At 37.6% G+C, this 26,087-nt stretch overlaps 1 pseudogene; it reads right to left on the bottom strand.

The window, feature by feature from the left end:
* Positions 1–4,444: 4,444 nt before the first annotated feature.
* The window catches only part of LOC108708972, a 41,709-nt pseudogene continuing 20,066 nt past the window's right edge, over positions 4,445–26,087 (bottom strand).

Raw genomic sequence — 26,087 nt, 5'->3', positions numbered from 1 at the left:
GTAGTAGTAGTAGTAGTAAAACAACAAAAAAATAAATAAAAGCAGTCCTTACAAGGACTACTGTTATTGCAGCAGTCAGCAGATGAGATCAGAAGCAGGACAGCTGCCCACTGCAGCTACATACAGAGCACTGCAGTAGAAGGTAGATTACTAGCCAGCAAAGCTACCTAAGCTTAAATGTCCCTCAAACCCCTGCAGACTTCTGTCCCTCCAATAACAGAGCAGTATCAAAACGATTACTAGCCAGCAAACTTTCAACTGTCCCTGAAATCACTAACAGGCAGCAGCTCTCTCCCTACACTATCTCTTCAGCACACACAGGCAGAGTGAAAAAACGCTGCAGGGCTTCGGTTTTTATAGGGAAGGGGAGTGGTCCAGGGGAGAGCTTCCTGATTGGCTGCCATGTACCTGCTGGTCTGGGGTGAGAGGGCAAAAAAAAGCGCCAACAATGGCGAACCCAAAATGGCGAACGTCGCGCGACGTTCGCGAACTTCCGGCGAGCGCGAACACCCGATGTTCGCGCGAACAAGTTCGCCGGCGAACAGTTCGCGACATCTCTAGTTGAGAGAAAGGGAATCGATAGATCTATCCAGCAGCCAAGAAACCTCTCCTTGCAAGCTGAAACAATGATTATAGTCAGAACATGAATACATATTTAAAATTGTGTTCCTATAAATATTTTTATATACAACTTATTTTGACTGCATAATTACATCTTTGCCCAAAATTACACTGCAATCTCTATAAACCCGGGTTATCACTGTATCTGTAAATCTTTGTAAAGTAGAACACACAATCGGGAGAGCTTTACAAAAGCTAAAGATAAAAGCATAAGAGAAAATGCTTACATTTTTACAAAAGAAAAACAACTACATTTGTATTCCGAATGATAGCAGTGTGTTTAAAAAAGTGAATAAAGCTCAAAATCCTTATAATAGCTTTTACTTCCATTCACGCAACTGCATTGGGAGCACTGCACATTCTATTCCAAATCAAACATGAAGAAAAATGTATCCAAAAAATAGTCTGCATTCTTCTATACAAACTCAAACATTCACTGAAAAATGTTTTAAAATGTTGCTTTCCTTTGAATCACTGAACTAATATTAGTTGTATAAGCAGTGTTTCTAAGAAGTGCTGCACGTCTGTGTTTCATGGAGTCCACCAACTTCTGGCACCTGTTACATTCTACAATTCTTCTGCATTTCTTGGTTTTGCTTTGGAAACAGCATTTTTTATGTCACCCCACAAGTTTCCAGTCTGGGGATTGGGCTGGTCACTCTGTAATGTCAATCTTGTTGGTCTGGAACCAAGATACATGTTTGTTGGTGTGTTTCATGCTGAGCATCTCCTCTTTGTCATAAGACAACATGACCTCTTCAAATATGTTGATGTATTGAAATTGATCCATGATCCCCGGTATGCGATAAATGGGCCCAACACAATAGAAAGAGAAACATCCCCATATAATGATGCTTGTTCCACCATGTTTCACTGTCTTTACAGTGTACTGTGACTTGAATTCAGTGTTTGGGGGTCGTCTGACAAACTGACTGTGGATACGTTACTAATCATAGACCCAAAAAGAACAGTCTGCTTTCATCAGTCCACAAAACGTTGCACAATTTCTCAGTCATGTCAATGTGACTGGCCTAAAGAGAAATGTGATCTTCAGCATGTCTTTTTCTCAACGATGTGACTTTGCGGGGCGGGGGCTTCTTGCTTTTAGCTTGGCTTCACATAGGAGTCTTCTAATTGTAACAGTACTCACAGGTAACTTTAGACCTTCTTTGCTTTTCCTGGAGCTGATCATTGGCTGAGTCTTTGCCATTTTGGCTATTCTTCTATCCATTTGAATGGTAGTTTTCTGTTTTCTTCCACGTCTTTCATGTTTGAGATCATTTTAGCTGAGCAGGCTATCATTTTCTGCACTTCTTTATATGTTTTCCCATCTCCAATCAACTTTTTAATCAAAGTACACTGTTCTTCTTAACAATGTCTGGAACAAGTCATTTTATTCAGTTATTCAGAGAGAAATGCACTTTAACCAGCATGCACAACATTTGCTGCCTTCCTTCCTTCCTTTCTTTCCTGTTGGTTTTAATTAATCTACTGCACCTACTAGTAAACAATTTGCCATGTATAAATATAATTTCTACTAAAACAGCTTAGTGCCTCCTATTGTGTTGAATGGCAAAACATGCAAATTGTCAGTCTACAATAGCCTACAAATCACAAGTTAGGACAAGGAAGCAGGCAAAATATCCAAAATGTGCCCTGTATGTTCAGCATTTGAAGCATTGGGGTCTGTGTTACACACCCTGTCACTTTTTACCCAATGTTTATTTACCCTCAATGGATACGTTACTAATCTCACCCTTACAGTCATTCAATTGAAAAAAAAAAACACCATAGACGGGTTAATACAGGTACTATTCTACCATCAGGATATAGAGGAGGTCACAGCTCTCTCAAAAATGATCTGACTGGTTAACTATTAGTCAAATGAAAATCCTATCTCTGTGCAGTCCATATGTTCTCCTCATGTTTGCATGGGGTTCCTCTAAGTGTTCTTTTTCCTACACTTCAATATATGCAAGTAGACATGTCATAACTGATGAAATTGCTCCTACTGTTTGCTTGTTCCTGCTAGGGAAATAGGAACAGATGTGGTTGAGTAAATCATTCAATTATAAGAATAATTATGTTATTACTTCAGCATATTTGTTTGCAGATACTTGCACAATAAAGATTCTCAGGAGTCTTCTCTTGGTTTTACTGTAGCTACTGCCTTTAGGTCACTGATGCATTAATCAGGGCCAGACCTCTCCTCATTGAACTGTCATAGGAAACAGTACATATGTACTATAGTACATATACAGTATATAGTAGAATTAAGTCAAATGATAACTGAGAATATTCATAGACATAATAGTACATATGTTTTTGCTCTGTGTTTTTTTCGAATTGCAAAAAAACATACATTGTAAACATATAAATGATGTGCTACTTGTGTTTAGGTTACTTATTATTATTATGGGATGAAGTGCTTTGTTTGGTAATGTTGGTATTTAATATCTACTACCCTCCTTTTCACTTTTCTGGCATAGTCATGTGTACTAGTCATGTTGGCCATAAAGTTTCACTTGCAATAGATAAATATCATCATTGAAACTTTTCTCTTTTACACTGGATGTTTTTACCCACAACCCAGATATGAGCAACTTTTGGTTACTGTGACAAACTGCATGATAGGAGCTAAAAGTGTTGGCAAGTATTGTATTGATTTGCCAATGTGATTAATAAGCTGTGGGCGAATTTTCAATGGAGATTCTCGAATTTATTCACCGGTGGCAAAATGCTGGAATTCGCCGTGAATTCGCGCCGAGGCAAATTTATTCGCCCATCACTAATAGTGGATTTAGAAGAACTGTAAAGTGCATTTTTCAACCCAAACCAGATATCAAAGCTACATTTCCAAATGCACTGTAAAAAATGCCTTTGGAAATCTCAGGTTGCCGAGACGGCTCATGCAGCATTAAAAAAGTTATAGGAACCCGAGAGTTGATTCATGTCACAGCAATTAAGAATGCTCACTTAAAAATCCTTGTAAGGCCCACTGAGTTTTCTCTTTTACCCTACTATTGTACCTTCAAAAAAAATGATAAATTTGATGCATGACACATTGAAAATAGAACAAATTTGCTGGTGCTCAATAGGGATGTAGCGAACCGCCGAGTATGTGTTCGCGAACGCCGTTCGCGAACACCGGCAAAAAATGCGAACAGTTCGCGAACTGTTCGCGAACTTCGAACATCCGAAAATCGTTCGATTCGAACGATCGAAGGATTTTAATCGAACGATTTTCGCGATTCGCGATAGCGATCGAATGGTCGAACGATTTTGACGTGAACGCCTATTGGCGAACGTCGCGCGACGTTCGCGAACTTGCGGCGGACGCGAACAGTCGAAGTTCGCGCGAACTAGTTCGCCGGCGAACAGTTCGCTACATCCCTAGTGCTCAAGTTACAGAGTGTCAGCATGTATATTCTGTGTTTCCAAGTTGTATAGAGTCTATGATCAGTGGCACATGCAGAGCTGAAGACGCTTCATTTTTGTACCACAAGTTGAGTACTGAGCTGTCATGATTACTACTAAGTGAAATGCACAGCATCAGGCCCAAAATTGAGTAAGGATGCAGTCAGTTTCCAGCTGAAAGCCAGTTGCCTGAAACTTCGGCCTTGAGAGTGAGCCAGCTCACCCTTGGGGGTATATTTATCAAAGAGTGAAGTTAATAGTGAAGAACTGCCACTAGAGTGAAATTCCGCCACTCTCCATTCATTTCTATAGGATTTTTATAGGCATATTTATCTGTGAACTTTCAATTTCACCCATTGATAAATACATCTTTCAAAATCCCATAGAAATGAATTGAGTGCTGCGGAATTTCACTCTAGTGGCGGAACTTCACTCTTTGATAAATTTACCCCATGGCCTTTCTTCTGCAGTTGTTCAAGCTTTCTTTTCAAGAGACTGTAGTTTTCCTTTGTCCCTGGGGCAGCAGGGTCAAGCTTCATGGAGATTTCATAGTGTTTCTTGGCTACAGCCAGATTTCCCCAGCGATGGTACAGGAACAGGACAGCTGAAACAGCAAGATTCTTTAGAATGTTTGGGTAATGAAAAATATTATTGTTGAAATAAAACATTAAAGCTGCACTGCATTAGATTATGTGCATCCCAACATAAGAATTCTTGCCACATGAAAAAGATGAATAAATCAAGGAACAGATGACTAACTTTGTTGGAAAAACAACAGCGCCTAGGTAACCGGTTATAAAGGTTCTGTTTTTTTCTGCCGCTGTTTTTTTTTCAGCACAAAGAGCAAACACTCTTATTTGGAAATAAAAGCCTGTTAACCCCTTGTGTGCCCAGCAAACATCATTTAGGTGCTGGAAGACAAAGGAACAAATTGTCAACTGACAATCTCGAAAAATCCTTGGGGGTTGAGCACCTGAACTCGTGAGGGAATCTTCCCAGGATTAATTCCAACAAGCAGAAATGGGACAAGTTTTAAGACCCTGTTAGAAGCCCCAACACTACCCCAAATAATTCATGGATTTTGCCAAAAACAAATATTTATAGGCACTGAAAGCTCTAATATGAAGCTGCCTTGGAAGACAAGCTGCCATAATAACAAGCTTTGACAAATAAGGAAAGCTGATTGACTTGAGAATATAATGTGTGCTGCTAATCATCTCACCGATAGTTTAAAAAAATCATTTGATTGACCTAATGTGCATCTGTGTTATGCCGTGTCCACTTCCTCCACAATATTATTGCCTTTCATGAATGCTTTAACTCAGCATGTTCTAAAAACTTTGACAGAATTCTGTTGTAAGAAAGAATAGGCTTCAAAAGGGGTTCTTACATTTTTTTAATTCTTCTCATGCGGCTCTTAAACAAAAGAGTTACACAAGGAGGCCTTTATATTGCTAACAGCCATCTCTTCATAATAGTGGCGCTTCAATTCAATATGCAGGGCTTTTGTGCATGCTTATTTTTGATTGAAATCGATTTTACCCCTTTCAATTATTACACAGTAAGAATGGACTGTTGTACATACGCCTTTTGATGTTTCATTCTTGAATACGCTTGATAATTAACTTTCTCTCCATCAATAAGAACATTTCTGAGGAAAAAATAGACTACCTGGACAACAGTTTATTCTGTTTAATAATTCAAAAAAAAAGCTCACCTAAATGATTGCAGATGAAGAGTTTGCTTCAATTGCTTTAAGGAACAAACCTTCAGATTCCTAAAACAAAAAAAGAAAACATTTGTGCAATGATAAATAGGTGATCCTTTATAATCAAATCTTCATATAGATATCTAACTGGCATATGTAAATGGTGATTTTACTCTCCTTTTGTAATATTTATAATTTAGCAACCAGACTTGCTGAAACATCTATACCGTGTAAGAACAACATACAATAAAAGTAGATACTATAACTATTTCTTCTTTAGCATGTTTCCAATTCACGGCAAGCTTATTCTGAGTTTCACTTCAGTTTCATTGCCTTGGGCTAAAGTTGCAATAAGTTGATACAAACATGAGGCCCAAGAGCAGACAGGAAGGGTGAAGCAGCAGGGGCTATAAAATTTACTGTTCAATTCTCCATATAAAGACTTCAGAAACAAATGTAACTTAGAAAAGCAGCATGGTCATGATCAGAGCCACAATCCAAAATCATGAGACCCCCATACTGTATGTCTAACTTAGCAGTGCAACTTCCCCCACCACCATCACCACACACACAAGGGGGTCCAGGATATTTGTCGCCTGCCTGGGGCCCCTGGGCATTGGGGCCTGCGAACTAAACAAAGGGCCCAATTAAAAAAAAATGATATACCCTATATACTCGATTATAAGCCGTCCCGAATATAAGCCGAGGTACCTAATTTTACCTCCAAAAACTGGGAAAGCTTATTGACTCGAGTATAAGCCTAGGGTGAGAAATGCAGCAGCTTCTGGTAAGTTTCAATCAAAAAATTGAGGGTTTCTGCTCCCATTGGATGTCCCGGCGTCTCGTTTTTGGATGCCGGCGACCATTCTTGGACGCCGGCGAATATTCTTGGAGACTATTCTTGGACGCTGGCGACTATTCTTAGACACCGGTGACTAATCTTAGACGCCGGTGACCGTTTTTGCCCTTGACCTGAGTATAAGCCGAGGTAGAGTTTTTCAGCATATTTTGGGGGCTGAAAAACTCGGCTTATACTCGAGTATATACGGTAATACACTTAACCATGCTCCTGATTCACACAGGCATGCTACGTTAAAACCATACCATCCAAAGCCGGACAAAGTCTGCCCGTTACCCCTGCAAGCTTTACTTCTTTAACTGTCACCCAAGACCCTGGTAGGATTCCCATTTTATCCACAGATGGTGGTCCTGGTCATTATATACAAAGATTTGGATAATGAATTTTCCAGATATGAATAGATCAAGATCCAATGAAACTTAAGAAAATGTTTTCACCATCAGCATACTAAAGGTTTACGTGCTATACTAAAACTACAGCATTCGCAGGGATCTCCACTGTCTCAAATCCCTCCCTAACTCTTTAGCAATAAGGGTGAAATGTGGACTATGGACTATTTTAAATACAGATCTTGTATTTTTGTGCTTTTCCCAACACATTCGCTAAAGAAAAGGTTATAGTGTGGTCATTTGGTAGTAATTTCAGGGCTTCTCTTCCAATAGCTTCAGCTTTAGCCAAGTTGCCTGAGGATAAAAAAGCAGGTGAAATGTGCATAGTATCAATTCTTCAGCTTTCAGTTGTTTTAGTCCAACAGATTAAATTGCAAAGAAGAAACAGCAGCACAAAATAGGTTACTCAAAATGTAATCTGGTGTTGGAATTAAAAACGAAGGAAACAAAAAAAAAAAACAGATTCCAATTCTGGAACAAAATGCAAACGGCACAGCAAAATTTAATTTCAGCAGAAGTTATAGAAAAGTACCTGTATTATCCATTAATATAATCATATTGTTCCAAGCCAAGCTATGTCCTGGTTTCAAAAATGTGGCATCTCTCCAAGCATTCAGTGCATCCACATGGCGACTGAGGTCTGCGTACTAAAACCAAAGGGGAAAAAAATGCATTTTCATTATTCTAAGAGAAAAAATGCTTTTAATGTGTAAGAGCTCAAGCACACAGAACACAAGGAAAAAAAATACTGGCTTAAAGTTTAGCTCTACATTTAGAGGTTTTACCATATCCAGATGGAGCAGGTCTTATTGGAGTTATTTATTCTGTTCCTCATTAATTGCCACCAAAGGTTGTTGTCTTGTGCTAATGGACACTTTGCTTCTTGACAGTAGCAAATAGTGGCAACACAATCATTGTTGTTGTTGGCATCAATGCAAATACCATGGCATAATTCCCTAAACAACAAACTGATATGTTTGATATTCAAACTAACACTGCTAACTGTAGAAGCTGAGTTTCTGGCATAAATACTGCAGGGTACAGGTATAGGATCCCTTATACGGAAACCCGATATCGAGAAAGCTCTGAATTATGGAATGGCTGTCTCCCATAGACTCCATTTATCCAAATAATCCAATGTTTTCCTTTGTCTCTGTAATAATAAACAGAAGCTTGTACGGATCTTTCCTTAATTTGGGTCTTCATGTAAACATTAAATAAACCCAATAGGCTAACTAAGATATAATTAATCCTTATTGGAAGCAAAACCAGTCTATTAGGTTTATTTAATGTTTAAATGAATTTCTAGTAGACTTAAGGCATGAAGACCCAAATTACTCTAAGATCCGTTATCCGGCAAACCCCAGGTCCCGAGCATTCTGGATTACAGGTCCAATACAGTTGGACTTCGGCTACTTCGGCAAACGAAGCGATCCGTGTGCCATCATTTTAATTCTAGCCAGCGGGAAGGCGGGGGAGTTATCTCCCCGAATTGCAGTGTGTGTCTCTGCCCTAAATAGTAATCAACTCACAAAAGTGGATAAAATTACAAGCAGTAGAATTATCAAAGGAGAAGATGCTGACTGCTCCTGACTTCCAACGCGTTTCAAGAGGCTCTGCCCCTCTTCATCAGGGAATAGGAGTGTCAGCATATGCAATGTCTTTAAATCACACACCGTTTCTGAAGGGTTACATGCCTACGTGCCGACCCTTGTAGGCCTCTGTACTTGTTTTCCTGTACGACCCTGTGCTGTCTCTTCTTGGACAACCTTGCATAAGTATCATCATGTACTATAAACAATATTATCAGCTTGCCTCAGACAAAATATCTTAGCTAACGCGCATGCACATATTTGTCTCTTTTCTATCTTGTCCATCCTGAAGGATATACCTATTACAGACATATACTATGCTAATAACTATGCTGATACGTCACTATATTAGGATGTCTTTGCTTATACCCTATATAAGCCTATGTTTGGACTACAATAAACGGAACTTGTTATTCTGATCCACTCGTTGGTGTTTCTTTGTGCAAGTTCCCCGGATCCGGAATGCTAGGCATTGTTGGTCAGACGAAATCCAAAGGTTCCAGTAGCAGTCGGTTCGTTGTCCCCTTCAGTCTGGTGTCAGAAGTGGGAAATAGCAAGCGGCACGGACAGGTAAGAAAGCATCTGTCTTATAGACGATATTTTTCTTACCATCCGTATATGCTTAATGCTATATTTTTAAGCTTAAAGGGGAGACAAAAGAAATCCCTGACGAGGGATTCAAGAAAAAAAACAAGGAAATCCCTGACGGGGGATTCCAAAGGAGTTTTAGGTAAACTCCCGGTTTCTGGAGTTTTAAGTAAACTCCCGGTTTCACAAGTTTTAGGATCCCGGTTCATATATTATTACTCCTGGAACGGATTTCTGCTGTAACGTCACTGCCTTGTATTCAACTGCATGTTGTCTGTGTCTGTGTTTAACTGTTTGTGTGTTATGACAATGTTTAAAGGTTAAAGCATATTTTTTGTTGTGTATAATTACATGTAAAACGATCGCTATATTAAGGAATACCTCTGTGAGTTGACAAGGTTTTGCCTGGACCCTCGATCCCAAGACAGCACGTAAATTGTTTTGATTTATTGCAATCGCTTTACTCTATTTCTTTTTCACGTCTTGCTTGTGCTCAGTAGTAGTATTTGAGTTTAGAAACCACACGTTCCCTATAAATCACTATTAGTGCACATGAACTCTGCCATCCAGAGACAGGCTGTATTTTTTTAGTATTTCTGAAATCTAGGATATAAGTTGTAATAACCACTTATATAGTATTTTTTCAAATAAGCAGTCTTCCTTAGGAACTCTGCGAGTTGCATGTAACCCTTCAGTTTCCATAAACTGACCCGGCAACCAATAAAATATACTATAACTATATATAACTATAACAATAAAAGTGCATAAGTTCATAAAGATACAAGTGGTTGCTAGGAACTTACCCCAGCAACCACTGTAAATGTGTTACAAATATAATTGTGATATAAAGATATGAACCTTTTTTTTTAAAGTACTCAGAGAGATCGTTCAGGCTGGGCATGGTGATAATGCACACCAATATCAAGGAACAAACCATACTAAGGGGCAGATTCATTAAGGGTCGAATTTCGAAGTTAAAAATACTTCGAAATTCGACCCTCGAATTGAAATCCTTCGACTTCGAATATCGAAGTCGAAGGATTTAGCGCTAATCCTGCGATCGATCGATCTAAGGATTTTTCGTTCGATCGAACGATTAAATCCTTCGAATCGAACGATTCGAACGATTTTAATCCAACGATCGAAGGAAAATCCTTCGATCAAAAAAAGGTTAGCAAACCTATGGGGACCTTCCCCATAGGCTAACATTGACTTCGGTAGGTTTTATCTGCCGAAGTAGGGGGTCGAAGTTTTTTTTAAAGGGAAAGTACTTCGACTATCGAATGGTCGAATAGTCGAACGATTTTTACTTCGATTCGTTCGATTTCATTCGAATTCGAACGAATTTAACCAATTCGATGGTCGAAGTACCCAAAAAATACTTCGAAATTCGAATTTTTTTCATTCGAATCCTTCACTCGAAGTTAGTGAATCTGCCCCTAAGTGTCTAAGGTTTAAATAAGACAAGTTCCTCCAAGATTCATCTTACTGTAAGCAGTAAGCAGATCAGGCACAGACATGCACCTTTCTAATAAAAATATTTTAAGAAAATTCCAGTACCACACTGCAGGAATAAAATACAACAGTTCACTATAGAACTGAAACCAAAATAGCCATAATTATAATAGGGAAATACACTTTGACTGCCATTCTTGCTATCATGTAGATGAATTCTAGAGACATCAAATATTATTGTATGTACCCACTTGATTTTATTAGGCCCTAAGGATAAGCTGCACATTAGCCGCTAAAAACACTATTTGAAAAGTCTTCATATTCCATTTTAAACATTTCCATGATTAAAACGGTTCTCAGACTTTATTTCAGCAGAGAATTAAAAGAAAGAATTAGATGTCATTTTAGAATTTCAAAGAAGCTGTTATTTTACCATCAATCTATGAACTCCTTGTGTTAACAAGATGATATTTCCCCCTTATGTGTGCTTTATATCAGTTACTGTATATCCATGGGCAACACAGGTGGAAAAAACTGGCAAAAAATTCACTGGCCTAGAATGATGAAGTTTAGTAGCAGCTGGATGGCCAAAGACTGGACAGAGATGCACTAAATGTGTATCTAAAAGCAAAAGCCTCTTCACTAACCATATGCTCATTCCTTGCAAAAGCAAACACATACAAATGGAGATCATAACTATACACAAAGTAGAAGAAAGGTGATTTCCTGTTTTGTATACATGTCACTTCCATTGTTATCCTCAAAACACTTAATTGTTAAAGGAGAAGTAAACCCTAAAAATGAATGTGGCTAAAAATGCCATATTTTATATACTGAACTTATTGCATCAGCCTGAAGGCTTGTCAATAGCAACAATGATCCAGTACTTCAAACTTGTCACAGGGGGTCACCATCTTGGAAAGTGTCTGTGACACTCACATGCTCAGTGGGCTCTGAGCAGCTGTTGAGAAGCTAAGCTTAGGGGTTGTCACAAATGATCAAGCAGAAAATGAGGTTGGTCTGTAATATAAGCTGATTATTAATAGTAATTAGTTATATTAATTACTTATCAGCCATATTGTGACATTTATATTCTATGTGTATTAATGTATATTGAGTAGATCCCTAAGCTCAGTAAGTGACAGCAGCACAGAGCATGTGCAGTGAATCAGCAGAAAAGAAGATGGGGAGCTACTGGGGCATCTTTGGAGACACAGATCTTTACTGCTAAAGGCCTGTGGTTGCCTTGGGCTGCTACAGAAGCACAAAACATAATGTACAACATTTCTAGCTACTTCTTTAGTTAAGCTTTAGTTCTTCTTTAAGATGTAATTGCCGACATATCCGATTTTTGATTAGGTGGAAATGTGCAGGATATTATAGCCTCTCATAAGGATATGTTTTATAGTTTATTATAGTGCATGCATTTTTTTCGGTTGTACAAATGATATTTATTGTGACCACTGTTATCAAAGCTGTCCTTTATTTCACTTTCACTCTGATCTGTTGTAATGTGACATCCTCTAAATTTACTGGCAATTTACAGGTATGAAATCCATTATCCAGAAACCAGTTATCCAGAAAGCTCCATATGACTGGGAAGGCTGTCTCCCATAGACTTCATTTTAATCAATAATTCACATTTCTAAAAATTATTTCCTTTTTCTCTGTTATAATAAAACAGTAGCTTGTGCTTGATCTCAACTAAGATATAATGAATCCTTGTTGCTGCCAAAACAATCCTATCCCTTACCTGGAAAACCCCAGGTCCTGAACATTCTGTATTATAGATCCCATACCTACAGAATGCGGGTTTCTGTGACTAAGCATCCAAAGACATTGCTTAAAATGTTTAAATTAGCTCTGCAATACTTGGTTCCAAGACAAGACCATAATGTCCATTTCAGCCATTTAAATATCGTTACTTCTAGATTATCTATATTAACTCATTTTGAATCGGAATTGTCAGAATCTCACCTTTTCAATACCTCCACTAGGGCTTCATTCACATTGTCTGAAGTTTGATTTTTAATGCAAATATAAATTCATGTGCAGTATTCATGCCTCTTATTTCTAGCTTTACTCTGATCCTGATATTCAGCTATAGTCGTGAAACAAATGTGAGGCCAACTGAAAGCAGACAATCATTTCAAGGTATTGTTCTGTGAATGCCATGAATGTCTGAAGATAGACATTTGTATTGGTTTATCAACTGCTTTATTTTGCTCCCTTTATCTTTGTGAAGGCATAGAACAATATGTTGGTTTTATACTTAGCCAGTACTCTGCCTTTACTAGATTCACATAAAACAAGTTTACCTTGAACCCTAATGTAACAACTTGCACACAAACATCCTCAGAGTATTTTCAGTAAGGAAGTTGTAAATGTTAGTTGCAAACCTGCAGATTTTTTTTGCTCAGGAATGTAGTACTGAAGTGGCTTCTAACATTTGATTCTGAAGCAAATGACTCAGTCTTAATCAAAAACTTGGATTCAGCCAAATTCTGAAACAATCCCTGGACCTAGACCATCCCTGCCTTAATACTACACATGAGTTACAACATAACGTGGATATGGTTTTACAACATAAGCAGGGTCGGACTGGGGGGCCCAGGGCCCACCGGAACTGCTGGTCCAGGGCCCCTAATCCGCCCCCCGGCCCCCTACTGTGACGCGCCAACTGTGTGAAGGCACCGCTCAGTGCGCATACATGAACGGCGCCATGCGCATGCACGAGCAGTGTCGCTCGGCGCGCATGCGCAGACGGTGCTGTGCAGCGCCGAAAACTCTTTTTCCCCAAAATTTAAATATCGGAGAGGGGGTCCGACACATAAGTAACCCTTTGATTGACTCATCAAGTGACCAAGGTTGTAGTAACAGTCTGGATATTTCTTTCTGTACTTGATTGCAGTTAAATAGCTTTTTTCAGCTTCTTCAAAGTGTTTAAGGCTGTTTTGAACAATACCTAAATTCATCCACGCAGCAGCAAAATCCAGTCTGAATATAACAAATGAATGGTGGTTGCTTAAGATATGCAGTATTTTATCTATACCTCACCCTACCCCAATATTTTCATTCTCTCTTTCTGAATAGAGACAGCCTGTGAGAGGAGTTGCTGTGCTTCCTCAAGTTGATCCTTCTCTTTCAATATGTTTCCAAGATTGTTCATTGCATGCAGATATTTGGGATTCAACCTATTTAATTCAATGATAGTTTGATCAGTAATTTTATGGTTTAATAGCTTGTTTTGTTCAACAAATACCTACATACAAAGGGGTTGTTCATCTTCAAATTTACATAATGTAGAAAGTGATATTCTGAAAATATATGCAATTGGTCTTATTATTTGTTGTTTTTAAATCATTTAGTGTTTCCTTCGCAGTACTTCAGCTTAGAATTTCAGCAGCTATCTGGTTGCTAGGGTCCAAATTACTCTAGAAACCAGGCAGTGGGTTGTATGAGAGACTGGGATATGCATAGGAGAGGACCCAAATAGAAATAAATTGTAACAATAAAATTGTAGCCTCATAGCGCGATAGTTTGTTGGCTACTAGGGTCAGTGATCCCTATTTGACAGCAGTACTACTACTAGTTTTCAGATACAGAACATTGCAAATAAATAATTTCCCAAACATAGCAGATTACATATGATTTAGCTGAAAGAGCTTTACAAAATTTGAGAAAAAAATATATTTTTCCATGATGTGAGGATATGTTCATAAAAATTTTTTTATATAAATGTTTTCAACTGAAATGAAAACTGATTATGATTTATAGCTCTATATACATAGCTATATTCCACAGTTAAGCACTTGTCATTATTGGATGTCTGTTTCAATCATTCCTTTAAAGGGATACTGTCATGGGAAAATATTTTTTTTTTAAAAATCCATCATTTAATTGAATTCTGCACTGAAATTCGTTTCTCAAAAGAGCAAACAGTTTTTTTTATATTTACTATTGAAATCTGACATAGGGCTAGACAGTTTCCCAGCTGCCCACAGTAAGTTACTTGTGCTTTGATAAACTTCAGTCACTCTTTACTGCTATATTGCAAGTTGAAGTGATATGTGATATGACCCCCTCCCCCCCATCAGCCTAACCACAGAACAATGGGAAGGTAACAAGATAGATCTAAAAACAGCACTAAATTATAAAATCCAGGTCCCACTGCGACACATTCAGTTACATTTAGTAGGAGAAAAAACAGCCTGCCAGAAAGCAGTTCCATCCTAAAGTGCTGGCTCTTTCTGAAAGCACATGACCAGACAAAATGACCTGAGGTGGCTGCCTGCACACCAATATTACAACTAAAAAAAATACACTTGCTGGTACAGGAATGAAATTGTATATGATATAGTGAATTATTTGCAGTGTAAACAGTGTAATTTAGAAATAAAAACAACATCATAAAAATCATGACAGAATCCCTTTAAGATGCCTTGTATCCAATTACACTATGGGGCAGATTTATCAAGGGTCGAGTTGAAGTTTCAAAGTGAAAAACTTCCAATTTCGAGCTATTTTTTGTGTACTTCGACTAGGGAATAATTATACTTCGATAAGAATTTGAAAAAAACGTTGAAATTTCGAAGGTCGAATTTTTTTGTAGTACTGTCTCTTTAAAACTTCGACCATTCGCCACCTAAAAGCTGCCGAACTGCTGTTTTAGCCTATGGGGGACCTCCAACAACCTGTATGGAGGCAATTGGGGGAGTTTGGGAGATCGAAGGTCGAAGTTAAGTGCTTGGTACATTTTAAAAGGAACAACACCCCCAAATAGCACTGACATTGCATTTCAATATTGTTAATGCAGCATTTGGCTAATGCCATACTGGAACATCTATTCCCCAAAAAAAGTACAGGAAGATCCTGGCCATACTTACTGCTGGGCACCCCTTCTAAAAAATGAATGCCTTAAGCCACAACCCTATGTATGTTATTGGATGACTTTGGATATCTGAACCAGCACTCAAATAGCAAATATCTAGCATAAAGCACCTAAGAAAACTCTATGATAATGTTACTCATGGACGCATAGCCCATGGGTAAGAGAGAACTAACTTATTTGATCATGGCACTTAAAGGAGAATTAAAGCTTAACTACAAAAGTAGGCTAGACATGTTGTATATTATGATTTTGGCTTCTGTACCAGTCCCAGGCAACCACAGCCTTTTAGCAGGAAAGATCTATTTCTTTAAAGATGCCCCAGTAGCACCTTATCTCCTTTTCTGCTGATTCACTGCACATGCTCTGTGCTGTTGTCACTTACTGAGCGTAGGCACCAACTCAAAATATACAGTATACAAAGAATATAAATGTCATAATATAAGGCTTAATAGTAATTAATACAGATAATTATTACATGTCAGCTCAGAAACCAGTGCAACTAGCAGACACTTTCCAAGATGGTGACCCCCTGTGACAAGTTTGAAGTCCTGGATCATTGCTGCTATTGACAAGCTGAAACTTTAAACTGGTGAAATAAGTTCAGTATATAAAACATGGCATTTTTAACCATATTAATCTTTAGGGGTTAGTTCTCCTTTAATTTTCCATTCTATTCATTGCCTTAGCATCCTATGTTATCCACTGAGTAAATACATACTTTAACAAGCAACTAATTATTAAAAACAAATGGCATTACATGAAATTATAGTGCTAAAGACATATTACCTAGTTTTTAACAAATTTTGCTATATCCGTAGGTAAACAACACAAAGTAACCAACACTTGGTAGGTACAGGACTATTTCAGCCACAACAAATCCAACTCGGAAAAACATATTACTTGCAGCAAGAAAAGGAATGATGAGGAAGCCTAATCCCAGTGTCAGTATCCTAGGAAAAAAGCAACACAAAGACATCTTAATGGTTCAGTAAGTAGCCTCAAACAACATTAAATAGTATTATTCAAAAAACTCACAACTCTAAAATCACGATTGTCATTGAATTTACTAAAGGATCCTGACATAAAAAGTATGAATGAAAAAAGTGCTGAATGATGTTCTAAAAATGAGAATACCTCAAAAACCTCTAAAAATCCAAGTTTTTCTGACAATTCCAATAAATCCGAAAGCCTCTAAAAGTCGAGTTGATAAAGAGAGAGAGTTGAGAAAGCGGTTCAATCAGATCAGCTCCCACTGACTTCTATAGGACCTCAACAACTTTTACTTCAAGTTTGGCATTAGACTAGGCTTTTTAAGTGCCAGTAAGTCATCTACTGATGCTTAGCATTTGTAGAGTTAAGGCAAGTTTTACTATAGAAAACAATTACATACAGAACCTTTCTCCCTTTGAAATGGTTCAGGTGCCTTCAGGAGCAATGGCGATACCCATTTTAATAAAAATGCATAAAATAACTACAAATAGATCTGGTAAAATACATTTTTTCACAAGATATATTGATTGAAGTGCTAAAAATATTTACAAACAGTCATCACACAAAACTCTGCCTCCATCACTATGAATGAAAAGGAGTCATTCAAAAGGTATACACATAGATACACAAGATTTCGCATTTTGTGTTGAAATCCGTGGGGCCTGCAGCAGAAAAGGAGCAGTGCGGCAGCGGATTCTCGGCCTGTGGAGAAACTGTGTTGTGTGGCCCAACCAGTACTGTTTAGGGCGCATGACAATTTCAGGCAACTTGGTGCCTCACCATTTATTGCTGCTGCAGCGCAGGGGTTTGCACCTTAAAAATTGCCCTCCATCACCCACTATGGCAATCAACTGAAAGCATTCAAATAACTGCTTGTCAAGAGACAATCCCTTAAAAGAGATTGCACAAGCACATAGAGAGGAGTGCAGTCCATGAACAACTAAAATCAAACAACGACGTGCCTGAAAACTGTTCCATGTGCCATTGCCCTGTTACATGTGATATCACATGTAACTCTAAAGCAATGGCACATTTCACAAAAGTGAAAGATAGATTTTTTTCTGCTGCATCTCTTGGCACAGTGTATTACAGATCCATATGGGGTAGACATCCACCTACCTGATTTTAATACTGGTTAGGGCAGGGAACCAAGATTATGTTGCAAAATCAGCTTTACAGCCGAAAAAGAGGTATAGAGCTATTTATTTGCTTTGTTTTAAGCACTGGGTTTAATTACAAGACATTCACATTATTTAGGGGATCATAGAGATCCAGGCTTAGCAGAATATAGTGGTTTGCTAATGCTAATGCCACATTCACTCAATGTAAACATGCCAGTGTTGAGAACGCTGATCCAATGGCATCCACTCAGTGTTCCAGCAGTACTAAGAAGCATAACATACGTCTGTCAGCCCTCACACAGGCTGAACTTTTGCCCGAAAACATGAAACGGTGCATTTTTAGGCTGCATATAACTAGACTGTTGTTTCTTTATATGTATATTTACTCTGGCGGTAAAAACATATTTGACCGTATCCTAACTCTTTCTACTTATGCCTACAGACCTCCTGCTATATAACTCAGCACAATGGATTATGCATCTAACTGGGGCATTATATGGCAATACCTTCAATCAGGTAAAACAATGCAGAGGGAAATTAAATGGGAGGAAAGATAAAAATACTATAAATCTTTTGTATAGAGGCCCAAAGCTGTTAAATGCTTTAACAAACAAGTGTATACTTATCAGAAACAGGAGAACTCCCTTCAATGTAGTCTGCAGCATGTAAGGAAAATGTAAATGGCACTTCTGTATAAGTATAATATGCTCTTTACACTAGATTAACCGTTATGTTGGTCGTCCTGTTTGGGAAACACCAAACTTTGGTCTATTCATCTCTATTGAGGCAGATGGATACTATAAACAGTGCGAGAGCATGCTTTTTATATTATTTTGTTTTTTGCCTTTGAACAACAGATCTGACCGAAATAATCAGAATCTCATATAACAGCATATTGGAGCCAATTTTCAAACTGATGAACGACCACCCACCGATACAGTTAAGTCTAAAATGTGATTGAAGACTTTATATTTTTAACCGACATAACTGTTCTGTCTGTTTGTAACATTCACAAATTGTTCGGTCACAGCAGGGGAAAGAGAAATTAGAGGAAAAATATATATGTCCAACTGTTTATGTGTGTCTAATACAGGCATGTTCCATATGGTTCCCGCATTGGAAGCCAGACTCCTGGCCTAGTTCACCACACGCCGACATCACACCCCCTCCTGTGAATGACAGTTGTTCTTGCATATAGACAGTCAGACCCGCTGATTTATAGTAACTGCCATTGACACCCTAGGTAAAAAAAAAGCTCACAGAGGTTTGTACATCTTAAGAATGCTGATAGTTTTGTTTTTTAAATAATATTTTTGTGCCATATATTCTAATATATAAGGTAATATTTTTTTCAGCCTTTAGAAATGTTATTCTAAAAGGGCAAGACAAATGCCTCTGTACTACCTTTTACGGACAGTTACTCTCAATTGGTAACAACTGTAGAAATAAGATAAGCCCTTGCTTGACTATATTTAAATACTGACTAATCTAGCATGTGGTTTATAGATGGCTCTGCCAGCTGAATGCAGTCATATGGCACTGAGATTTAGATCTGGTGGACTTCGGTGATAAATCAAGTGACTTTTACATGATAGGTGAGCCCCTTTGTGGCTGTGTGATGCTGGATGACACATTTCAAGTATTTCACGAATTTCAGTGCGGTTTTGAATTTTCAAACATGAAATATTGATGGCACTGGAATGTATTTAACAGTCGCTGAATTAAATGTAAATTGTACAAATAAACATTTAAGTTGAAAACATTTTAATTTGATGTGATTTTTAATTGGGAAGAGTACAATATAACGAATACATTTAATTTACATTTAAAAGTCCAGAGTTGAGAGCGGATTTTGGTGCCTGTGCATCATTTTAAGGGTATTTGATGTTGTTAAACCTTAATGGCAGCTTTACAAAGGCCTGTGTTTATATATTCTCATGCAGAATCCAGATATGAATGGGTTTTATGAGATACAGTATATATCTATAGGTATCTATGGAAATAGTCCTGCATCTGCTTCTGTGATAAATAGGCCTATTTTGTTCAGGTAAAGTAATCACTTTTACTGTGATTTTTTTTTCAGCATCAGTGTAAGCATTACTTGGGAAAAAGAACATTATGCAAAAATTTTCGAGACTAACGATTTTAATGCCTTTTATTATGAGCATTGATGGTTTAAATTTGAGGCTGAGAAGCTTGAGTTACAGGGGCACTCAAATTCACTAAAATCTGAAGTTGCGCTCAGGGGTAGCGTAAGGTTGCGAAGTTGCGCTATCGTTGATTCGCTAAGCGAAGCAAAGTTACGCTAGCGATGGTTAATTTGCATACGGCGCCAAATTCAAATTTCAATTGAGGAATATGTAGCAGCACTACAAATGCCTGGGAAACCTTCAAAACATCAAATAAAATTTTTATTTTGCCCTACACATGTGCCCACTGTATAGTTAAGTTGCCATGACTTAGGAAATGTAGGGGGGAAGGAGGGGAGCCCCAAAAATTTTTTCGATCTTTTTCAGCCTATCACCCATAATATAGAAAAAACGCCGGCGTTTTTTGGGACTTAGAAAAAACTTGAACTTTTTTTGAAGCAATCCCTATCTACTCTATTGCGCTTCGCCTGGTCTGAGGTGGCGAAGGAAGTCTAGCGTAAAAGGTAGTGTTCAGTACAATGCGCGCGTTAGGGAATTTGCGTAGTTACGTCCGTTGCGCAAATTCGCCAGGCGTAAGGGTGCGAAGTAACACTAGCGAAGTTATGCCAGCGTTCGTTAGTGAATTTGCGAAGTAAGGAAAATGCTCAACGCTAGCGAATTGACGCTAGCGTTAGGCGCTTCGGTGCTTAGTGAATTTGCCCCTAAGAGACAAACTGTTATGAATCCTCATGAAATCCGTGTGGTTGGTTGATGAACTGGATGAATTAGTCACATTCCTAGTGGACTCTCAATAAACGAAAAGTAGGTTTATAAGGCAGAGTGCTCACAAGTTGGTTTTTCTGCAAAAGTAAAGTAAACCACAGCATTTCCACTAGCTCTCCTGCAACTCTCCATATTCCAGCAACTAGGAGAAATATAACTAATGTAAGGCCTAAATAAGACATATCACAGACTGACAAAATGCAAGCCTTACAAGCTTGGAGGACATGCTTGGCAAAATCAGCTTGTCTATAATAACTGTTAGTCGACTATTGATTAACGTGTCTCCTTAAACATGACATGATAAGAAGCCAAGAAGTACAAGGAGATTCTAGAGTAGAAAAGATTGTAGCTGTGTAAAGCAAATGCGTCTGTAAATGTGAATTTCATCCATGCAAAGATGATGAAGGCTTATATTGAAAATTCGATATTTTTGTTCAAGCACTCTATGTAAAAATGAAGAAAAGATATGGTCTGCAGGAGAGAGTCATCTCAGTAAGTGATAAAGAATGATTGCTAGATCAGTGGAGTTGTAGGTTAATAGCATGGATTTATAGTTTTTGAATACTAAACAAGACATTCTGAAATAACCTTGGCTTTCTTTGGCAAACATTAATTACAAAGGGCAAGTGAACTGTCTGATCACATATTCTAAGCCTAAAAATTCCTACTTGCTTTTAAGGTGCAGCTTTTAGAAATCTAACACACAGATACATGTATATTTTTTTATACCACGTCTTGTATTACCCCCATGTAAATTCTCTTGACAAATGTTTGCTGAATTGTTCATTCAATTAAATCATTCCCTGAATATTGATTCAAACGATCAGTAGGAAGCAATACATACAAATACATACATACTGTAAGAATTTTTGGAGACTTTTTAATACTAAAATTATGCCTTGTGCAATAGATGTTTAACTAAAGTCTGCTCCATCCGTAATATTGTTTTGATGTTTTCCCATAGTTATATACTTACCTCATAAGTAAGAGCTGTGAGTCTGACAGCATATCGGCACACAAACACCTAGAAAATCTGCCTCACTGCAATTTCTATTATTTGGAATTGTTTTTAAATGTGATTTTTTTATGATAAAGGCAAGGCACAAAAGTTAGACACAAAAGCTTTCCTATAATCCATTAAAGACTCATCAGGCAAAACTCACCTTCTCTTTTGTGCATTATTAGAGCATACAGCTTGGTACATTAAGCCAAGTAGACAGAACCAAAGAGCTACTAGTGCAATTACTCTCCAGTCACTGAGAGAGTTAATAAGAGGTATGCAGCCCATTGACCAATCAAAGCACAGCCACCAGGGGCACAGCAGCAGCCATCCATTCAAGGAATAGTAGTAATTATAGTTTATTACCTGCCATTAAATGAGAAAAAAATGCAATGTCAGATATCAGCAGCAACAATTGATTTGTAAAGACACAGTTATTCTGATGAAATGCAATGTGTGGTAATTTCTTTAACATAATCTTGCTGTCTTAATCACAATTTCCTTTTCTGACATTAAACTTTGACAGAAAAACACATATATGCATATATATATATATATATATATATATATATATATAATATCAAAACAGGGGGGTTGTGGGAGCACTCTAAAGGCTTTAAAGTATATATATATATATAAGTATAATAAATGCTATTGCATATGTACCCAAAACAGGGGTTATTTTGTTACAAAGTTATGATCATAAAATTGATAAGCCACCATACCACGTCAAGGTAAACCCCGAATGGCGGTCCCTAACTTGTTTTATATTTTATGTGCATTTTAGCATTACCTGTAATCAATGTCCGTTGAACGCTGTTATTTCAGTGAGGGCTAAATCCTCCCCAGCCAGCAATCAGGCTTTTAAAGGAGAGATATTCCCCAAACAAACGCCCAATTTTAAAAGCATAGGATCACCACTAGTTAAAAGGGGGGGTATGGGGTGCTACAACCACTGAAGAAAAAACAGCGTTCAACGGACATTGATTACAGGTAATGCTAAAATGCACATAAAATATAAAACAAGTTAGGGACCGCCATTCGGGGTTTACCTTGACGTGGTATGGTGGCTTATCAATTTTATGATCATAACTTTGTAACAAAATAACCCCTGTTTTGGGTACATATGCAATAGCATTTATTATACTTATATATACTTTAAAGCCTTTAGAGTGCTCCCACAACCCCCCTGTTTTGATATTGTATATTTAGCCAGGAGCTGTGGCATAGCTTCAGTGGTTGTAGCACCCCATACCCCCCCTTTAAACTAGTGGTGATCCTATGCTTTTAAAATTGGGCGTTTGTTTTGGGAATATCTCTCCTTTAAAAGCCTGATTGCTGGCTGGGGAGGATTTAGCCCTCACTGAAATAACAGCGTTCAACGGACATTGATTACAGGTAATGCTAAAATGCACATAAAATATAAAACAAGTTAGGGACCGCCATTCGGGGTTTACCTTGACGTGGTATGGTGGCTTATCAATTTTATGATCATAACTTTGTAACAAAATAACCCCTGTTTTGGGTACATATGCAATAGCATTTATTATACTTATATATACTTTAAAGCCTTTAGAGTGCTCCCACAACCCCCCTGTTTTGATATTGTATATATATATATATATATATATATATATATATATATATATATATATATATATATATATATATATATATATATATATATATATATATATATATATATATATATATATATACTATATTGGAGTTTTGTTTATCATTGGCTGAGCTTTCAAAGTACCAACTTCCTTTTTATATATAACATGCCTTATGGAAACAGTATTATTTCAGCAGTGACATAAAGTTTATTGGATTAACAGAAAATCATAACAAAATTAGTCAGGTGCATAAATGTGGGCACCCCAACAGAGATATTACATCAATACTTAGTTAAGCCTCCTTTTGCAAATTTAACAGCCTCTAGACACCTCCTAGAGCCTTTGATGAGTGTCTGGATTCTGGATGGAGGTATTTTTGACCATTAGTCCATACAAAATCTCTCCAGTTCAGTTAAATTTGATGGCTGCCGAGCATGGACAGACTGCTTCAATCTTCCCATATATTTTTGATGATATTCAAGTCAGGGGACTGTGACGGCCATTCCAGAATATTGTACTTCTCCCTCTGCATAAATGCCTTTGTAGATTTTGAAGTATGGGTCATTGTCTTGTTGGAATATCCAACACCTGTGTAACTTAAACTTTGTGACTGATGCTTGAACATTATCCTGAAGAATTTGTTGATAGTGGGTTGAATTCATCTCAGAATGCAGTGTTCTTCTTCCACCATGCAAAGCACTTTTTGTTATGAACTCAATTTAACTCAATTAATAACTCAATTTTTGTCTCAACAGTCTAATGCACTTTGTTCCAAAATGACTGTGGCTTGTCTAAATGAGCTTTTGCATACAACATGGGACTCTGTTTGTGGCGTGAGTGTAGAAAGGGCTTCTTTCTCATCACCCTGCCATACAGATTTTTGTATGGCAGGGTGATGAATTGTAGAATGATGTACAGATACAGCATCTGCAGCAAGAAGTTCTTGCAGGTCTTTGGAGATGATCTTTGTGTTGTCTGTAACCATTCTCACAATCCTCCACATATGCCGCTCCTGTATTTTTTGGCCTGTCAGACCTGGGTTTTATAGCAACTGTGCCTTTGGCCTTCCATTTCCTGAATACATTCCTTACAGTTGAAACTGACAGTTTAAAACTCTGAGATAGCTTTTTGTAGCCTTCCCCTAAACCATGATACTGAACAATCTTTGTTTTCAGATCTTTTGAAAATTGCTTTGAGGATCCCATGCTGTCACTCTTCAGAGGAGAGTCAAACAGAAGCACAACTTGCAATTGGCCACCTTAAATTCATTTTCTCATGATTGGACACACCTGCCTATAAAGTTCAAGTCCTAATGAGCTAATCCAACCAATTTGGTGTTGCCAGTAATCAGCATTGAGCAGTTAGATGCATCCAAATTAGCAAAATTACAAGGGTACCCACATTTTTGCACAGCCAGTTTTTCACATTTGATTTGATTTCATTTAATTTCATACAACTAAATACTGCTTCACTAAATATCTTTGTTCAGAAAACACCCCAGTACTCAGATGTTCCAGGGAAATGAAAGACATATCACGATTATCTTTTTTGTTGACAGTGGAGTACACAAGATCTACATCTAAACAAAATGTCTAACATGAAGCATATAATGAGCCAGTTCCCATTAACATATTTACATGTATTTATATGTGATATGATTTTTTTTAAATCTCTCAAATGTGAAAATTACTGGGTAATGTAATTATTGTGTTGTGCCTTAAAGTTACTTTGGATATAAATGATTAAAAATAGTGGCAAAGCAAAACCATATTTTTCTATAAGTCTGCAATGGAATTGTGGTCCTCTCATAAAATATTTGAAATGGATTAACTTTTATCCAAAATGTATCTCCCACATCATTATATTCATCCGCTAGGAGAACTCTACAACTCATCTTTCTCCATATAAAAATTGATGGTAGCCATTTCAAAGCAAAATAACTAAAAGATTAGCTAAATAGCAGATGATTTATTGTCGTATACCAAATTTAAGTTCTACTGTAGATAGGACAGGTTAATTATGCATAGACACAGCTACTTAGTAAACTAAATGTTTGATATTTTTCATGTACACTCTGGAAAACAGTTCCTTTGTTGAGATATAGTGCACTCCAGTGGTACAGTGAGCTCTATGCATTCTCTGTATATGAATAAGCATTCTGATAAATAAGTATGTCCAACTTACTCTCACAAGCAGGCTATCTGCAAAAGAGGCTGGGTTGTCTACTCCTGTAAAAGCGGGTGGTCCAGTGCCCATTATATGCCAGCGTGTATAAAACATGCATATACCACCAGACGCCAGCAAGCTGATCCTTGTGAATAGTCCCTTTTTGTCAAATATATTGTTCGGGACTTGAGAAAAATGAGAGCAGAGAAAACCTGTTATGTTTTGTGTTAAAATTTAGCAAAATGTATAAACATTTCTTTTGAAAAGCATGGTTAGATAATAGTTATATAGTTAAATCGGGTTGAAAAGAGACAAAGTCCATCAAGTTCAGCCCCTCCAAATGAAAACCCAGCATCCATAAACACACACATCCATACTTTCACATAAATTATATATACTCATACCTATACTAACTATAGAGTTGAGTAGAGTAACACAATAGCCTTTGATATTATGCCTGTCCAAGAAATCATCCAAGCCATTCTTAAAGGCATTAACTGAATCAGCCATCACAACATCACCCGGCAGTGCATTCCACAACCTCACTGTCCTGACTGTGAAGAACCCCCTACGTCGCTTCAAATGAAAGTTCTTTTCTTCTAGTCTAAAGGGGTGGCCTCTGGTACGGTGATCCACTTTAAGGGTATAAAGGTCCCCTGCTATTTGTCTATAATGTCCTCTAATGTACTTGTAAAGTGTAATCATATACCCTCACAAGCGCCTTTTTTCCAGAGAAAACAACCCCAACCTTGACAGTCT

Source organism: Xenopus laevis, chromosome 2S (genome assembly GCF_017654675.1).
Source record: "Xenopus laevis strain J_2021 chromosome 2S, Xenopus_laevis_v10.1, whole genome shotgun sequence".
NCBI lineage: Eukaryota > Metazoa > Chordata > Amphibia > Anura > Pipidae > Xenopus > Xenopus laevis.
Note: the sequence above shows the minus strand (reverse complement) of the source record. Positions and strands in the feature narration are given on the sequence as shown.